Below are 20,341 nucleotides of genomic sequence, written 5' to 3' on the forward strand. Positions count from 1 at the left end.
ATATCTGCCAATGATACTCTCAAGGAATGAGTATTGGATTTATTCCTCTCTAATCATTACCTCTTTATTATTGAAAGCAGATGTTATTATTCTAAGTCAATAATGTTTTATATTTTACTTGTTAAATATATAGTACCAAATTCCTTACATTTTTTGAATTTTTATTTCTCAAAAGTCCTCTTCTTATACAAATGCATGCATCATTTGGAAATTAACCACCATTTTAATTTTACCTTGTGGTAGTTGGCAATACTGCATGATCAATATTTTAAAAACTTTTTAGATTTTTTTCAGGGAGAAAGAACAAATATAGATATGTCTGTTCTTGTCTAGTTCTATTATCTGTGTATGTTAGACTGGCAGATGTATGTTTATAAACATAATCATAAATTTTTTAATTTACTTAAAATTGATTAAACTTACCAAATCACTTATGACAAAATCTGACCAATTGCCATGGCTAAAAATATGCTATGCCCAAATACTTCAGCAAGGGGCCAGTCCACTCTTTGAAGTGTTTATTTAAATTTTAAAGGAATAAGACTCCTACATTTTATGTTACTTATTTACTTTATTTTTCACATTATTGTGATGGTTTGTATTTTAGTCAGATTTTTTTTACTACCATGACAAAAAAGATCTAAGAAGAACAACATGAGGGAAAAGTTTATTTTGGCTCCTGGTTTCAGAGGTTCAGTCCATGGTCAATCAACTCCAAACCTCTGGGACCAAGATGAGGCTGAATATCACAGTGAAAGGCCATGGCAGAGGGAAGCAACTTGACATCACAGCCAGGAAGCAGGCAGAGAGCTCCACTTACCATGACCAAATGCACATCCCATAAGGCTGCCTCCAATGACCTCCTTCCTACAGCCACTTTCTATCTGTCCACGGTTACCACATATCAGAAGATTAATCCAGCGATTAGGGTACATGTCTCCTAAACTAATCATCTCACCTCTGTAAATTCCCTGTATTGTTGGACCCATGAGCTTTTGGGGGATTCTCATATTCAACCCATCACAGTATTATTCTGCTTTCAACATTTGTGAATTCCTTCTAGTACCCCTTATTATGTTGTCTTGAGGGCAGGAATTATTTTGTTAACCTATTTACTCTGTCAGAGTAATTAAATGGTACATGGTTAATTGTTAGGTGATGTCTCTATAAAGGATTGATATCTATATGTCCAAGTAGGTGACAACATATGAAACACCTTTGACCAACATTTCATCCACTGCATTTTCTAAGGTTAGGGTCTTTCATATTTATTTCCTTTCCTGGGTCATCAGTATGTTTCCATGTTGTATGACCTCTGGCTATTGTGTGCATTTGTATAATATCTGCTCCCATCCTGGTGGCTATTAGGTATAGTTCAAAGTCATGTGGAAACTTTATACCATTCTTGGAGAAACAGAGAACCAAAGTAAGTTCATGACCTTAGATCTGTGCAGTAAGCTGAGGGCTGAGGTCAAGGATTTCATTGGCAACTTTTATGCTTCTGTGTCTGCTGATAACACCGTTGTCATCTGCCAAATGACAGAAGTTGGCTGATGATGATGCGAGGGTTTATGGGGAAAGGGTAGGAGTGTGCTGAAATGGAAAAGTATTACAAAATGTTGCAAATGGATAGTGATTTCTAAATCAAAATGGTTTGTTTTTTTTCTTTTTAGTTAGATTTGATACAACCACAGAGCTTCTATGATTCTACCAGAAATCATAGTTAATTGAAAATCCTATGCTATTGAGAATCCAGAATTGCCACTTTCACTTTATGTTACATAGACCTCAGGTGCAATGGCTGTGCAAATATTATTCTGAGAGACATAGCAGTTTGTTGAATGAATGAGCGATCTAGTAAATTACTGCACTGTTAAAAATAGTAATTAACTGTGGATATATATTATGTCATTTTATTTCTACATTTCTCATTATACTGATGTATTTAGGATAACATTTGTGTTTCAGAGCAAATACTAACTGATTGCTCTGGAGAATAAAATCATTTGGATTGTGTTTATGCAATTTTTAATCCTTTTCCTGTTAGAAGGAAATCTTTATAAAGCCAGAAATCTAAATTTTAGCTTTAATTTACTGAGATGCATCTATGGAAATGCAGATTCACACTGGAGGTCAGTTATTCATTGAATGAGCATATACTTAGAATTAAAAACAAAAACAAAAACACTGGACCCCGGCATAGCCCAACAATGATTCATCAGTGTCCCAATTGTTCTGATGTTCTTGCTTGGACATTCTGAGGGCTTCCTGCCTGTTGCAATAGCAATTTGATGATGTGATGATCTAAATTTGTGCTCAAGACACAGAAATGGGCACATTTATTATTCAGTGGTTTTTTTATTCTTGAATTCTTTTTAACTACATCAACAGAAATATAGTCCTTAGAGCCATTGTTTATCAATTGCTTTATTTATTTGATTGGGGGGTATTCCCATTTTGAGCTGCTAAATGGATGTTAGATGATGTTAAGATTCATTTTGGCTTAAAAGACTAAATTAAAGAGTCAGTGCTTTTATCATGCAGGGTTGAACCAGAGAAGCAGAGGCTTAGGGCAGACAATTAGGAAGAGGGGATCCCTGGCAAGCTTAGGCCCAGAGGCACAGATTGTAGCCTCTGTCCACAGCAGTCAGGAGGGAAAGATCATGAGCAGAACAGGATCCCTGTGGCATAGAACAAAAAGTAAGCCACAGGTGAAATTTCCTCTCTTCCAGGGAAACCAGACTTGCCTTGGCACCTCCAGCAGATACAGTAGGAACCACCCGAGTTTCCAGCATATTCAGTTACTTAGAGGAAAGTCAACTGGGGTATAATTATATATGCAAAATCCATCCACAGGAACACCTTTCCATAGCTGTGAGAAAATGCCTGAGAATACCTGAAAAAAAAATCACCTTAAAGGAGAAAATGGCTCACAGTTTCAGAGGCTTCAGTCTAAGATCAAGTGGCACCATTGATTTGGTCCTCAGATGAGGCAGAATATTATGGTTGTGGGAGTATATGGTAGAAGAAAGCTGCTCACCTCATGAAAGCCATGTTATTCTACTGTATGGTTATTTTTCCCTAAAATAATCATACAGTAGGGGAGCAGAGAGAAGGAGGGAAAGGGGACATAGGGTTTAGATATGAGGTGTTGCCCAAAAAATCATGTGTGAGACAATGCAAACATTTTCAGAGGTGAAAGGATTAAATCATGATAGGTGTGACCTAATCAGGGGGGTGATCCCTTGATAAGGATTAATTGGATGGTAACTGTAGCCTGATAGTCTGTGGCTGGAAGAGGTGGGTCCCTGGTACGTGTGTTCAAGGTCTATGTTTTGTTGGGTCATCAGAGCTCTCTCTTTCTCTGCTTCCTGGTTGCTGTGGCTTGAGCTGCCATTTTCTCCCATGTCCTCTGCCATGATGTTCTGCCTCATCTCAGGCTTGACATATGAAGTCAGTTGACTTTGGAATAATCTTCTGAAACTGTAAACCCTAAATAAGCTGTTCTTCCTCTAGACTGTTCTTGTCAGGTCTTTTGGTCACCGAGACACAAAAGTCACTAAAACCATCATGGATAAGATGTACCCTTGCCCACTGACCTGTTTCAACTATCTATGTCTCACCTCCTACCAGATTCCTCCACCTTTTAAAAGTCCAGTCAATAATGAACCCATGAATGGATAATCCACTGATAATATCAGAACCTTAATGATTCAATTACCACCCTAAAGCCCCATCTCTGCTTTATTGGGAACCAAGCTTTCAATACATGAGCCTTTGAGGGGCATTCCAGATCTACACTGCAACAATTAGATTAGTTTTTTCTTGAAAATAGAACAGTGATTTGCCACACAGACACATCAAACTGCAACATTTCAATATGAATGAAATATTTGAATGTTCCCAACACAAAGAATAAATTTTTGAGGTTATAGTTATATCAAACCCCTGACTTCATCATAATACATTGTTTAATGTACCGAAAAGTCACCTTAAAAGCCATAAATATGTACAATTAGTATGGTAATTATTATATATAAGTCATTACATCATTCTCTGCCAAGGCTAAGACTTTACAGTCCCAGCCAGAAAGAGAATGGTTGGAGATGTGGCCACAAAAATCGTCCATCACATGAAGGATTCTGTATTCCACAAAGGTAGGGAGGGTCCAACCAAAATAAGCTCACAGTCCAAGAAGGGTTCCTTGTCCCCAATGAGAGGAAATTCCCCATCCTTATCTGCAAGTAATAGGTAGCCTTGCCCATGGAAACTTCTCAAACCCCTTAAAGTAGGGGTTCTTATCTGCCATCAATAACTCGGCTTGAAATTGACAAGCTAAAATGTATATGGAAAGGCATAGATCTTGGAGTAACTAAAATCATTTAAAGTAAAGAGGGTGAAATCATCTTCCCAATGATCAATGCTTACTGAATGGCCACAGTTATGAAGAGTGGATCAGTGGAGGGACAGATACACAGATCAATGAACAGAACTGAGAAACAAGAAATATGGACACAAATATGTCCAACTAATTTTTAACAGAAGTGCATAAGTATTCAGTGGAAGAAATATAGCATTTTCAACCAGTGGTTCCGGAACATTAGATGTGTATAAGCAAAAAAAAAAAAAAAAACTTTATCTTAAAAATTTTAAATAAAAAGAGATCACAGATTAAATATAAAAGAATGCTATAAAATTTTAGGGAAAAAATAATCATATAGTAGAATAATATCTTCAGGATATAAGGCTAAAGAGTTCTTCAATTTAACCCTAAAGTTATCATATATAGAAGGATAAATGGATAAATTAGACTATGAAAATTTGAAAAAATATTCTTGTTCTATATAAATCATTATAAAGAAGATGAAAAGACAAGTTGAAAATGGAGGTAAAATATGTGTAAAGCACATCTGACAAGGGGTGACTCTTGGATTAGATTTAAAAACAACCAGAAACACACAATACAAGTAAATAAACCATCCAATTAGAAGATGAGAAAAAGACTTAAAGACAAGTTCAAAGTTCCTGAAAGACAATCTCTAGATGGGAAATAAGCATAAGAAAATAGTCCAACTTCATTAGTCATTAAGGAAATGCAAATTAAAATCATGATGAGATTTCACCACACAAAACACAGCAAAATAAAATAAAATAGTTAAAATGCCAAATGCTACAGAGAATGCCAATTACCTATATTTGTTCATAATGCTGTTTTTGGAAATGTAAAATGCTATAGTCACTCTGGAAAACACTTTTGTCAATTTCTGATAATCTATGCATGATTTGACAAACAACCCAGCAATTAGACTCTTAGTTATTTATCTCAGAGAAATGAAACTTTATGATCTCATGAAAAACTTATATACAAATATTTATAAGCTCTCCATTCATAATAAACCTTGGGGAAAAAAAACCTCACAACTTTTTCAATATAAATGGTTATATATAAAGCAGACTGGGGCATTCATATCATGGAATGCTACTCTGAAATACAGAAATAAACTATTGATATGTACAACAATTTAGATGAATCACTAGGTCATTATGCAACCATAAATGGTTACATATTATGTGACTTTGTTCATATAACATTCTTGAAATGACAAACTTCTAGAAATATGGAACCAGTAAGTGGTTGGCTGAGGTCAGAAAAGTAGATGGGGAGAGAATATCAAGTATGGTGGTGGTACTGCACCTGTTCTCTGTCTTGACATTATCAGTGTTAACAATATAGCTGAGATAGCCCCTTATAGATTTGCAAGACACAAGCATTGGGAGAAGCTGGCTAAATAATTACAGGGAATTTCTATGTGTGTGTGTGTATATATATATATATATATATATATATATATATATATATATATACATATATATATATATATATATATATATATATACACATATATATGCTCTAAATCTATAATGGTCTAGAAATTAAAATTCTAATGAAAGAGTTATCATACAAATTTAATGTTTTATTCTTTTCCCAATGAGTTTTCCTAAGCTTCAACTTCTTGAAACACAAAACAAATATGAGAATTGTAATTGTAAACCTTTGCTTATTGGATTATTTCAAACATTGGTGAGCCACACATTTGGATTCACTAATATTTATTAAACTAATAAAGATATCAGTCATTTTTATATCCTTAATTCTTCATAAAAGTCTTATGAGTTAAGTAAAACTTCTCTATGTTAAAAATAAGAACAATATGTTCTCCATGTTAGTAGAGAGGATACTGTATTGAAGAGAGTAAAAGAGATCACGCAGCTGATTAAGATCCAAGAGCAAAAATCTACAATTGGTTTCGGGGCATGAGGTCTGGATTTTCCTAACAATAGGAATGACTAAAATAGAAACAACAAAAAAAATGATAAAAGTAAGAAGAAAGAAACTTTGCTGATTTACAATATAAGCAACAGAGATAGAACTATTGATTCATAAAAAACGAACCATATTTTTTCCACTAGCATCTTCAGTGATGCTGTGAAGGTAATAGATATTATGATCCTCAACTTGATATTTGAGGGAAGAGTTAGTAACCCGTGAGGTATACAAGAATTTGTTAGGAAGCATCAGTGAGTCCAAATACCTATTAGTTGTTTCCACAAATTCAATTGGATAAACTGCTGTCTGCATTCGCTGAAGTCACAATGTATATGTGGAACTGCACTATTTTCTAAGAATATAAACAGAAAAGGAAAATGAACAGCTTTTTTATATGGTATTCAGATATTTAGGAGCAACAAGCAAAATGTGTAACAGACTACGTAGGTACCAATAGTTACTAATAATGATCCTGCCCGAAAGCCAACTTCAAAGATACTTCCACAGCTGCTGATCAAGCAGCTGCTCCCCTCACATTAGTGTGAAACTAAGAAAAATATCAGGAAGTTGATCTGAATTCCTTGATATTTTATAGTAATGAAATAAGGGGGGAAGTGTAACTTTTTCCTTGCAGAAAAGTTCTATTCCTTAATTTGAGTTTTGGATATGTATTGTTATGCACATGTTGACCAATCCTTTTAAGACGAAGAGAAATAATATTGTTATTCGGTATTATTCTAGTTCTAAAAACTCATGACTTCCAAGGATCCTGTTTTATTTGAGATGCTGTGTTTCTAAGTCCCCATTAATTAAACATCTTTAAAAAAAACCTGCACAATAGAGCAGGGAGGCATGGCCAAGAAATTCATGCCCACACTGTGGCAGTAAGAACAGGACAATCAGCACTATGATTTTAAGTGAGGTTGGCTTTTTAAATCCTTAAAAACCCCTAAAACTAAGCTGAAATCTATAAAATATATGTGAATTCAAGTTTTCAAGAAAGCAAGATGGAATTAGATCACTGAGAATGAATAACCTGGACCCCAATAAACCAGTTTGTATGATGTGCAAAAAAAAACAAACAAAAAACTCCTATTTCATATGCATTGTGAAGAAATATACAATGTATATAGTTTTTTTTTTTCTTTTTCTTTATTTTTTTAAAAATCTAAATGACATTTGGGCTGATAACACACACACACATATCACATAGATACACTTTTTGATAGCAAAATCTTTGTGTTAGTCATGGAGAAAACTGGAGCCCATGTGGGTGGAGATGGATGGATGGATGGGCTTTGGACAGATGAATAGTAGTAGGCATATTTCTGATAGAGGAACCAAACAGAGATAGTATAGGGTGAAACTGATTAGTGTGTACCCTTGAATATGGGGGAAAAGTGAAAAACAATATAGTTGGTTCTGAAAGCTAGAGAGAATAGGAGGAATAATTTGACAAAATTTTTGCCAAACTGGAGCATGCTGTAATTATTAAAGTGAACTCACAACACTAGATTCTTTAATAATTCATTTACATAAATATATTATGTTTTGCATGATAGGTGAAAGAAAAGAGATGTCCTATAATGAAGTGTAGAAACAGCACTGGACTAGCAATCCATGGATCGTGAATTTTTTACCCTTTCCTTCCACTTTCTAGTAATCGAACATTGTAAAAATCACTTAATCTACTTCGATTTGGGGTCTTTTTATTTTTTTAGTCTAATGAAGGAATTGTAGTGAATTCTGAAATCTTCCAGTTCAAATAATGTTAAATCATGCTTCCTAGTAAATACCATTTCTTTTCAATATATTTTATATGCTTGTATATATTTCGCCTGACCCTTATTCTTGGTTTTGTTAAAGATTTGCAATATACGTTCTTCACTTCTCAGCTCAAAGTTACCCTGGACATTTTGTTTCTTTCTTTTTTTTTTTTTTTTTTGCTACATCATTATTAATATTTACTAACAGATTTTAAAATATTTATCATGTACAGCATATTTTATTGTTTAGAATCTTAACATATGCATTACCTCACAGGCTTATTGTTCGTGGTGAGAACATAAAATCTACTTTCTTGCCAATTTTTAAGTATACAATACACTGAAAGCACTGTTGTTATCGTCTTTTGAAATTAAATTTGTTCCTCCTATCCAACCCAAATTTTGTATCCTTTATTCAAAATTTCCTCAATCTCTTTCCCCTCCCAGTTGCTGGCTGTCAGAATTCTACTTACTGCTTCTGTGAGTTTGAATGTAATCTTTTTTAGGACTGAATAGTTTTCTGTTGTATGTGTACCATTGTTTTCCTCCACTAACCTACTGAGGGACAATTTAGATTCCTTATCTCGACTAATGTGGATAGTGCTGCAATGAACATAGGGGTGCTATTATGTCAACAACTTTCTGATTTCATTTCCTTTGAATATTGACCCAGAAATTGATTTCTTGTATTACATGGTAGTTCTGACTCTAAAAAACTTTTAGTAACTTTCATAGTGTTTTGCATATTAGGAGCAACAATTTATATTTCCACTAATAATGTAAAAGGGTTTCCTTACTCCATATACCTTGAATTAAGCTTAAGTATTGAGGATTTAAAATCTGTATTTTTAACCTAAATTTCTTCCAGCCATCTAATAATATCCCTCTGTGGATATTTCACCTCAGTTGTGATATTTATCTATTTATTGACTCTTTACTCACCACAAAGTAAGAACTTCACATTTTTCTGCTTTCAACTTATCTGATTGCCATATGGCAGATTCCTAGTAAATATTTAACTTGAAGTGACTATACCAAACAAAGAAAAAAATGTATGTTTCAATTACATCTCATATTTATATTATAATGCATGTTTCTCCTTAGGCTAAAATCAGAGATAGAATATTCATCCTAGAATTTAGAAGTGTTCTGAATGGAATTATAGCACTACATTATGACCCAAAGAATATTTCTCATATTCTCAGGGGTTTTGGTGATATTGGATTCCATATTAACTCTTTCATGCTTGGAAAACAGGATTTTCAACAGAAAATCTCCTGAGATATAACTAACCATAGAGACAATAACAATATAGGTTGGACATCTTGAAGACACTCATAAAGCAAGAATAATTCACTGATTTATTACCTAAGAAGCATATTTTGCTAAGGGAACTCTCTCATGAATGCTAATTAAAAGTGAGTTTTCTTAAATTCCCACTAGGATTTCATGTAGGCAATTACTATGCACTTAACTCAATCATGAGTTTGTGCCCTTTGTCCATTATACTCTCGTGTTTACCAAAGACACAATTTAAAAATATCCAAATCATATTTGCACTAGGAATTGACTGAAGTTCTATTTTTCTTTTAAGTTAAAAGCAATATTATATGAATTGCAATTTGGGGGAAGTGCTGAACTTTGTTACTTATAGTTTCTGCAGCTGGCTTGCATTTCAAACACAATACACTCCTCTTTACTTCCCAACGTTGTAATTAGACATTTTAAAATATGACAATTTTTTGCTTGGTTTCCAGGTAAGACTGGTGCCTAGTGATTTTTATGTGTTGCCACTAAGTTCCACTACAGTATATATATAGGTGGTATGTATTTTAATATCAGTACATAGACCATATTTATCTCCACTTTGCAAATGAAATTGGAGCTCATAGTGAAGGTAGTTGAGCCAGGTTTGAACTGAGGCCATTTTGACTAGAAACCCGAGCTCTTGCATTGTTCAAACTCTCTTTCTTTCCCCTCCAAAAAAATAAAAAATAAAAAGTTACAATCTGCATTTTCATTTGGAAAATGTTATTTTGGGATGGGTGCAGTGGCACATACCTGTAATCCCAGCTATTTGGGAGGCTGAGGCTGGAGGATCACAGGTTCAAGAACAGCCTAGGCAATTAGTGAGATCCTGTCTTGATAAATAAATAAATAAATAAATAAATAAAAGGCTGGGAATGTGGCTTGGTGGCAAAGTGCCCATGGTTTCAATCCTTGGTTTGAAAAAAAAAAAGTTACATTGGGAAAATGTATTTCTTCAAATATTTGTGAGCACTCCTTTTAAACAGTACCTTAGGGATAGTATATCATCAGGAGAAATAGAAGCAGAAACAAACAAGAAGTCATTACTTCATAGTCATATTTCATTTTTTACAGGATATGTTTCATCAGCTTTGGTATCTGATCTTTTTCTCCACTGTTACTTCCAAATGTCATCCTTCTCTAAAATCAAATTTCTTCATAACTATGATCTGCTTAAGCAGGCATGCTGCTGACTCTGAAAGCAACTATAAACAGGAATTCCAAAAGTATTTTGAGTTATAGAGGTACTTTGAAATAAGTAGATAACCTTTTATGCTATATTTTTATTTCAGGTTATACTGAAAATGTTACAGTATTCAATATATTTGGGAAAATAGAAAAATAAAACGATTCATAAATCATCATATACCCTTAGTATAATTGTATTTGAGGCAGGCAAATTGGCTTTTTTCCTCCCTCAGTATAGCTATTTAGGTATTATATGTGGCTTTGAGGGAAAAGAGTCTTTTTAAACTCCACTTTCTTATTTTTAACACGCATTCAATAGTTATAATATCAGCCTTATTGATTAGTAAACTGAGAACATATATGAAATATCTTCATTGTTTGGATAATTCATTGTTTGGATATCTGTACTAGGATATTTAATATTCTGCATATCTATATATTGCATGTCTATACTTAGCAAAGCTATATTTTGCATGGTTGCAGTTATAATATGCACTGTTTTGTGGTGGACCATACTGATTCTCAGATATATATTTTATGAAGTTTTGTTTAAAAAGCCATTGGGACAATTGTGTGTGAAAAGGTTGTCATTTTGTTCACAGTCTCACCAGGCCTTTAAGAGTAATTTCCAAATAATTTCTGGGCCGTGACTTTCTGTCACCCATTCAGATGACAAAATCTTCTCCTGGAAGAATGTCCTGCACTGTGCAGATATGACTACCACTTCTCTAGATTTATGTGCCACCTTGGACTCCTAAAATTTCCCTGTACTGAATAAACACTTATCCAAGTTGTGTGCATTCCTGGAAGATGGCTCATGATTCAGTGAAACTGATGTTAGGTAAAGATTAAAAAGAATAATTTAAGTGATTTGCTTTAGGTCTTGTGTTTGGTTTCATTCAGAACTACAATTTCATGTGCATATAACATTAGTTCTGTGTTTCCCCTCCCAAACCTTTATCATAAAGTGAACCTGCATAGACTTCTATCATTTCATGAGATTAAGTGGAGAGTCCCTTATCTTTCTGAGTCAGGTCTTAGGCTATTTCAGAAAAACACTAACCACATTCTCATTGAACATTTATAATTACTTTAGAGATCTTTCACTCCTCTCTTCATTTTTGAAAGAACATTTAACTCAGTATACATTTTATAATGAATTGTCAGTTATAGTAATGACCAATATTCATGAGAAATAAATCATTGAAGCAAAATATTTTTCCTTGTATAGTGTCATGATGTATCCACTCTTCCCACTTTTGGCCTTGACAATGTAAAATAACCAATGAGTTATATATCATCACCTTCTAATACATTGCATAGGCAAGTAAACACAGGCCAGGAAATTTAAGTGATTAACCACAAAACTATGAAATGACAAAACTGTCTTTTAAAGTTAATAGATCTAGCAAAATTTTATTACACTGTTATGTATACGATACTTGAGTCACCTCCCATCACCAAATGTGGGTGTCAACCCAAATTCTTATCATCTCTTGCTTGTATATACTGTATCATGAGCATTTATCTTTTCTCTCTTTTTATGCCAGTTATCTCCAGTTATCTGCCAGTTATCTCAGCTCCAGTTATGTCCTTGGTAAAATCAATCAGAAACATTTGCTGTACCAGAGTCATTTATTGATTTCTTATAAATATTTTGTGAACATCTATTATAAGCTAGGTACCATGTTAGACTCTGGAGAATATGAACAATGTGAAGTTACTCTATCCATTAAGCATCATAATTGAGGAAGGACAGAAGAGTGAATTAAACATGACACATCACAGTGCTGAGGACGATGATAGAATTAAACACCGGTGGCGGTGAGAACAGAAAAGAAAGAGAAGATCTTCAATAAAAATGTAGGAATTTCTTTATTGCTATTTAACTCACAAACTAAATCATGCAAAGAAAACAAAATGCACTTCACAAAAGTACGAGCTAATTTGAAATACATTACATCTAATGGCTAAATCCTCAAATAGAAAGCTGAGTTAGGCTTAGTTTTTCCTGAGATATGGAGGTGATGAAAGTTAAAGGGTCTGTCTCTGTAACTTGGGAGAAGAAAGATTTGTCATGCATGCGTGTGTGTGTGTGTGTGTGTGTGTGTGTGTATTCCTGGAAGAGGGCCTGAAGGCACAGAGAAATAAATCACAAAATAGAAAAATGCACATGAATATTTATGAGAAATTCTATTGGCTGATACTTTTTAAAAAAAAAATAAATTCTTCAGGAAAAATCCTTATTGGATTAAAAGAAAGCTTTCTTCTGCCTTCAATGTAATTTCCATACTCAATTATATTCTTTAGACAATAAAAGCACATTCATTCTGACCTGAAAGTGGTTTCTTATGCTTTAGCTCTTCCTTGGAAACCTTTTCCTATGCTTATCTACACTTTGCAAATCAATAAATGCCTAGTTTAACATAAAACTAGAATTTATTGGGTGATGAGGTAATATGGCAAGTACTTCTCTAGTTATTTGAGTTAGAGACATGAATAAGACAGCTTGATCTTGTTCTGAATAGGATTTTTTCTCATGGTAGATTCAAACATGGCACTTATACAATTATCTGATCACAACCCTGGTAAGAGCTATAAAGAAGGTCACGGTGCAATGAAAGAGTACTGATGCTAATTGAGCGTTGGGGACAAATGTCTTAAGCAAGTAGCTTTTGAACAGAAATTTGTGGTATAAATTTAGATTAAGTAGGTTAAGAGGGAACATTATGTGACAAAATCCTAGTGCAGGCAAATCCATTGGAGAAATTCAGAGAAAACTATTGCTGCTGAATCACAGAAAGAAAGAGGGGTATTGTGGCTAGCTCCAGGTAACACTTGTAAAGAAGAAAGATGTGAGATTGTATATTGTCATGTTGGTCAATCTTAGGAATTCAGAGGTCTTAATACTAATAAAATTTGAGTTACTGATGATTTTAAACACATTCATATTTTAAAGTGTGCATAATTCTTGTTTATAGATATGAATGTGCATTGGAGTTATATAGATTGATGTTGGGGAAACAGAATATATTTCTGTAGCCCAAAGGGGGGAAAATGTTTTCTCTTAGAGTAGACTACAGCATTTCAGATGGAAAGTAATTAACATAATTGAAATATTGACATTATGATTGAATATAAAGATAAAGAATAGGAAGAATCATAATCTCATTGTTGATTTGTGTAACTGTGATGGATGGATCAGCAAACAGAGGACGTGAACTTAAGGGTAAAGATCCTGCATTAAACTTTGAACATGAAGAGCTGGATTCCTTATGGAAATTTCAGGTGGAGGAACGTGTAACATTTTGAAAGTTTGTAAGAAAGACCGTAGGACTAAATTAGGAATGTTGATGTCGGAGCTGTAAGAAAAGAGTTTGAGCCATAAGGATGAAAAATAATTGTATCATTGAACACATCATTAAGAAATGAACAAATTTAAACTGAAATGTTTGAGAAATATTAGTACATTTATCAATCCATTAGAAGAGAACAAGTTGAACAGATGATTTAGATATGGCTTAGTTTGTCCAATTGAACCCAGCTCAGATATCTTTAACTGAACATTAGATATCTTGCTAATACTTGCTCTTGACAATGCCCAAACAGGGTTGATAGATATCTGCCTTTTTCTTCATGTTCATGCCTAATTCTGAGAATGGACTCACCTACATCATTCTGAAATTCTCCATCATATCACCAAATTAAATATTTGAGTAGACATGAAGTTCTTGTGAGTTAGCACAGTATTTGCAACATCAGGAGCCATGTTTCTTCTGCCCAAGGAGCTCCTAGAATGTGTGATTCAGAATCAACTCAACTTTCAGAGCAGGAAAGCCTCAGGCTCCAGATAGTTGTGTGGTCAGAACTTCAACTTCCTGCTTAGAAAGGAGACAAATCTGCCAAAGAAGGGAATTGCAGATATGAAATCTGTTAAGTTGAAAAATGAGTCCAGGGATGTTGGACTAGAGTTGAAATATCTAGGTAGATCCTAGATACATTTCCTAGCTTTCTCAGTTTCGAGGGCCAAGCAATGACTTTGTGTAGAATGTGGTGTTACACTGGTCATGTATTCATGTATGTATGACCACAGGAAATTAATGTCCAATTCATTCTATACTCTTTCCTCTTCCTATCTTCCCTCCCTTTCCTTCATTCCCATTTCTCTAATCCAATGAACTTCTATTCTTCCCATCCATATTATTGTGGGTTAGCATTTCCATATAAAAGTGAACACTTGGGCTTTGTTTTTTGATATTGACTTATTTCACTTAGCATAACAGTCTCCACTTCCATTCATTTTTTACCGGCAAATGCCATAATTTTATTTTTCTTTAAGGCTGAGTAATATTCCATTGTGTATATATACCATATTTTCCTTAACATTCACCTGTTGAAGGGCCCCTGGGTTGGTTCCATAGCTTAGGTATTGTGAATTGAGCTTTTATAAATGTTATGTGGCCACATCACCATAGCATCTGATTTTAAGTCTTAGGGGTATATGCTGAGGAATGGGATCACTGGATCAAATGGGTGTTCCATCCAAGTTTTCTGAGGAATCTTCATACTGCTTTCCAAAGTAATTGCACCAATTGGCAGTGCCACCAGTGATGTATGGATGTACCTTTTCTCCCACATCCTTGCCAACACTTATTGTTACTTGTATTCTTGATAATTGCCATTCTGATTGGAGATGAAATCTCAATGTAGTTTTAATTTGCTTTCTCTAATCGCTAGAAATGTTGAATATTTTTTCATATATTTGTTTACTGATCATATTTCTTCTTCTGTGAAGTGCCTTTTCAGTTCCTTTGCCCATTTATTGGTTGTGTGTGTGTGTGTGTGTGTGTGTGTGTTAAGATTTTGAATTCTTTATACATCCTGAAGAATAATGCTCTGAGGAGCAGATGGCAAAGATTTTCTCCCATTCTGTAAGCTCTCAGTTCACATTCTTGACTGTTTTCTTTGCTCTAAAGAAGCTTTTTAGTTAGATACCATCACATTTATTCATTCTTGATTTTACTTTTTGTGATTTAGGATTCTTATTAAAGAAGTCAGTTCATGAGCTGACATGCTGACAATTTGGGCCTACTTTTTCTTCTATTAGCACAGGGTCTCTGTTCTTGTGCCTAAGTATTTGATACACTTTGAGTTGAGGTTTGTTCAGTGTGAGAGATAATGGATTAATTTCATTTTTCTACATACAGATTACCAGTTTTCCCAGCACCATTTATTGAAGAGGTTTTCTTTTCTCCAATGTATCTCATTGACACCTTTGTCTAGGATTAGATAACAGTATTCATGTGGGTTTGTTGCTGTGTCTTCTATTCTGTATCATTGGTCTACATGTCTATTTGGGTGTCAATACCGTGTTGTTTTTGTTAATATAGCTCTGTAGTATAATTTAAAAGTCTGATATTGTGATGCCTCATGCTTCATTATTTTTGCTGAGGGTTGCTTTGGCTATTCTGTATCTCTTATTTTTCCAAATGAATTTTATGACTGCTTTTTCTATTTCTGTGAAGAACATCATTGGAAACTTAATAGGTGTTGCATTAAATCTTTATAGCACTTTAGGTAGCAATGAATATTCTGACAATATTAATTCTGTTTATCCAAGAACACCAGATATCTTTCCATCTTCTAAGGTGTTCTTCAATTTCTTTCTATAGTGTTCTGTAGTTTTTATTGTAGAGATCTTTCACCTCTTTTGTTAGATTGAGTGCCAAACATTTTATTTTTTTCTAGGCTACTGTAGATGGGAAAGTTTTCCTACTTTCTCTTTCAGTTGCTTCGTCACTGTATTTAGGAATGCAATTGATTTATGGCTGTTAATTTTATATCTTGGTACTTTGCTGAATTCACTTCTGAGTTACAGAAACTTCTGAGTTACAGAAGTATTCTGGTGGAGTATATTTGGGTCTTCTAAATATAGAATAATGTCATCAGCAAATAGTGACATTTGAGGATTTTTTTTTCTCTTTTTATCCCTTTAAATTTCTTTCTTTTGCCTAATTTCTCTGGATAGAATTTCCAGGCCTATGTTAAATAGAAGTGGCAAAAGAGGGAATCCTCTTATTCCAGGGTTTAAAGGGAATGTTTTCAACTTTTCTCCATTAAGAATAATGTTGACCTTGGGCTTAACATATATAACTTATAAAGTTGAGTTATATTTTCCCTAATTTTTCAAGTGTTTTGAACATGAATGCATGTTATATTTTGTCAAATGCTTTTTACGCATCTATTGAGATAATCGTGTTTCTTCTCTTTTAAGTCTATTAATGTAATGAATTACTTTTATTGATTTCTGTGTGTTGAATGAAACTTGCACCTCTGGGATGAACTCCAATTGATCATGGTGCACTATCATCTTAGCATGTTTCTATGTGCAATTGCCAGTATTTTATTAAGAATTTTTGTATCTATGTTCATCCAGGATATTGGTCTTTGTCTGATTTCTTTCCTTGACTTGTCTTTGTATAGTTTTGGTATCAGAGTTATACTAGCCATCTTCCCATAATGAGTTTAGAAGCATTCTCTCCTTTTCAATTTCTTGGAATAATTTGAGGAGGATTGGTGTCAGAAGGTCGGGTAAAACTTGATGGAGAATCCATCTGGTCCTGGGCTTACTTGGTAGGTTTTGATGGCATCTTCAATTTCATTGCTTGAAATTGATCTGTTTAAATTGTCTATGTCCTCCCAATTCAATTTGGGTAGGTCATATGTCTCTAGAAATTTGTTGGTGTCTTCAATATTTTCTATTTTATTAGTATATAAAGTTCTAATTATTGTCTACATTTCAGTGGTGTTCATCATATTTCTTTTTTCATCAAAATTTTAATAATTTAAATTTTTTTATCTTAGTTAGCTTGGCTAAGGGTTTACCAATTTTATTTTTTCAAAGATCCAACTTTTGCTTTGTTGATTTTTTGGATTTTATTGTTGTTGTTTCAATTTTATTTATTTCAACTATGATTTTAATTATATCCTGTCTTCTACTGCTTTTGGTGTTTGTTTGTTCTTATTTTTCTAGGAATTTGATATGTAATTTTAGGTTATTTATTTAGTGACTTTCTGTTCTTTTAAAGAATGTGCTTAATTTAATGAATTTTCCTCTTAGAACTGTTTTCCTACTATCCCAGAGATCTTGTCGCTATTCTCAGTTACCTCTGAATTTTTTTTTTAATTTCATCCTGATGTCTTTGGCTCTCCATTAGTCACTTAATAGCATATTATTTTGTATCCAGGTGTTAAAGTGGCTTCTATTTTTTATTTATCATTGATTATTAATTTACTTACATTATGATCTGATAGAATGCAAGGTATGTTTCTATTTTTTTTAATTTGCTAAGGGCTGTTTCATCAAATAAGATACAGGGTATTTTAGAGAAGGAATCTTGTGCTGCTGAGAAGAAGGTGTATTACATCATTGATGGATGAAATATTCTATATATGGCTGTTAAGTCTAAATTATTAATTTTCCTTTTTTAGTTCTATAGCTTTTTTTTGCTTAGAGGATCTATCCAGTGGTGAAATAGGTAGATTTAATTTACCAGTATTATTTTGTGTTGTGATCTATTGATTCTTGAAATAGGGAAGGTTTTTTTTTAATATACATAGATGCTCCATTGTTTAAGGCATAAATATGTATGATTGCTACGTCTTGTGGATATACAATTCCCTTAAATAGTGTGAAATGTCCTTCTTTGTCCCTTCTGATTAAAATTGGCTCAATATCCACTTTACCTGATTTGAGGATAGAAACCCCTGCTTGATTATGAGATCCATGTGAATGATATGCTTTTTCCCATGCTTTCACCTTTAGTCTGTGAATATCTTTGCCAAGGAAGTGAGTCTCTTGGAGTCAGCATATTGATGGGTCTTGTTTTTCTAATAAAATATGCCAGTCTATCTTTTAATCAAAAGACATTTGATTTATTTATTTCTGATTTTTAATTTGAATTAGTTTCTCTTTTGATTGATTATTCTTCTAGTGTAGTTCCTTCCTTTGCTGGTTTTCACTTTTATTTTTCATTTCTTCTTCATGAAATATTTCATTGAGTATGTTTTGTAGTTCAAGCTTTCAAGTTGTGAATTCTTTTTATCTTTTGCGTATCATAGAGGTTTTTGTTTTATTATCAATTTTGAAGCTTAATTTTGCTAAATATAGTATTCTTGGATGACATCTATTTTCTTTTAGAACTTGATATACATTGTCCCAAGACCTAGTAGCTTTGAGAGTCTAGGTTGAGAAATCAGCTGAGATCCAGTTTGGTTTCATCCTAAATGTGACATGTAATATTTCTCTGGTAGCCTTTAAATTCTATTTTATTCTGTATTTCATAATAATATGTATTGGTGTGGGTTTGTTATAACTTTATATATTTTGGGTCCTATATGCCTCCTATATCTGATTTTCCATTTTTTTTATTTAGGTTTGGGAAATATTCTGATATCATTTCATTGAAATGTTGTACATTCCATTGGTCTGTATCTCTGAGCTTTCAACCATTCCAATGTGTTAGAGTCTGTAAACAAGTCAAAATAACACCTGGCATTTTGCCAGGGGAATGTTAGAGTTCGTAAACAAGTCTGGATGGTGCCTGGCAAAATGCCAGAGGGAGTGGTTTGAGAAGTAACAAAAGCGAGCCATTAAGTGTGGAGATTTCTTATTGGTTGACTGATGTATCTAGTTTATGTTAATTAGATAAGCTGTGTGGAATGTATAAATACTGCTCCTGTCCTACAATAAATGGCTTCGACTCCTGCTGTACCAACATACACAAGTTATTCGTCACCCCCCGGTTATTTTGCTGCAGCCGGACTGCGGCACCAATGAATCTTAAACTTGGACTTTTCATATTATCTCATATTTCTCGGAAGTTCTGTTTATGGTCTCTTAATGTCTTTTCTGCATGGTCAACTTCATTTTCAAGATTGTATGTTTTGTCTTCATTGCTTGAAAATGTCTTCAAAGAGGTCTATTCTATTGGTACAGCCTTCCACTGAAGTTTTAATTTGTTTTATTGATTGTTCTCTGCCTATATAAAAATGTGTATCCTTTATATTCAAAGTCAAATTTGTTAAACATACATACTATTTACATTTTTCCATTTTATCACTTCTATTCTTACTCTAATGTGCTTTTGTCCAAATAATTTGTAATAACTGCTTTTCCAATGATTATCAATTGCCTGATTCTTATACATGGTATACTTTAAAAATTCTGTATACTTGCCTTGTTAGTATAATAGAAATATTAAGCTCAAATTCCTGTCTTCTCACTTTGTTTTCCCTTAATAAAAGATGCCATCTATACTCATAATTTTAATTATCATTAACATACTCATAATTCCCAAGTATTATTTAAGCTGTACTTCATTTAGTTTTGCATTCTGTGTATATAAGTCAAGAAAGTCTCTAGGCTTTGCTATGCCCATGATGAGATATTAAATATATTCACACAATTGTTGTCACTTTACATAAATACATGTTCATAAATGAGATGAAATTTGTCAAGGGTTGGGCAAGCATTCTCCAAGTAGAGCAAGATAGTGCTATCGTAAGAAAACTACTTTCTTGCATGTATGCCAAATTTCTTGAGATGCTCATCTTACAAGGGGACAAGGCAAGCTAAGCCAATGATGTCACTGCTTTAATAACCTCATACTCTCACCTAAAAATCCCTCTTCTTCTTGTAAGTTGTGCAGAACAGAGTCTTTTGGAAGGTAACCTATAAATCTCATCTAGA

This window comes from Marmota flaviventris, chromosome 11, assembly GCF_047511675.1.
Source record: "Marmota flaviventris isolate mMarFla1 chromosome 11, mMarFla1.hap1, whole genome shotgun sequence".
In the NCBI taxonomy this organism is placed as follows: Eukaryota; Metazoa; Chordata; class Mammalia; order Rodentia; family Sciuridae; genus Marmota; species Marmota flaviventris.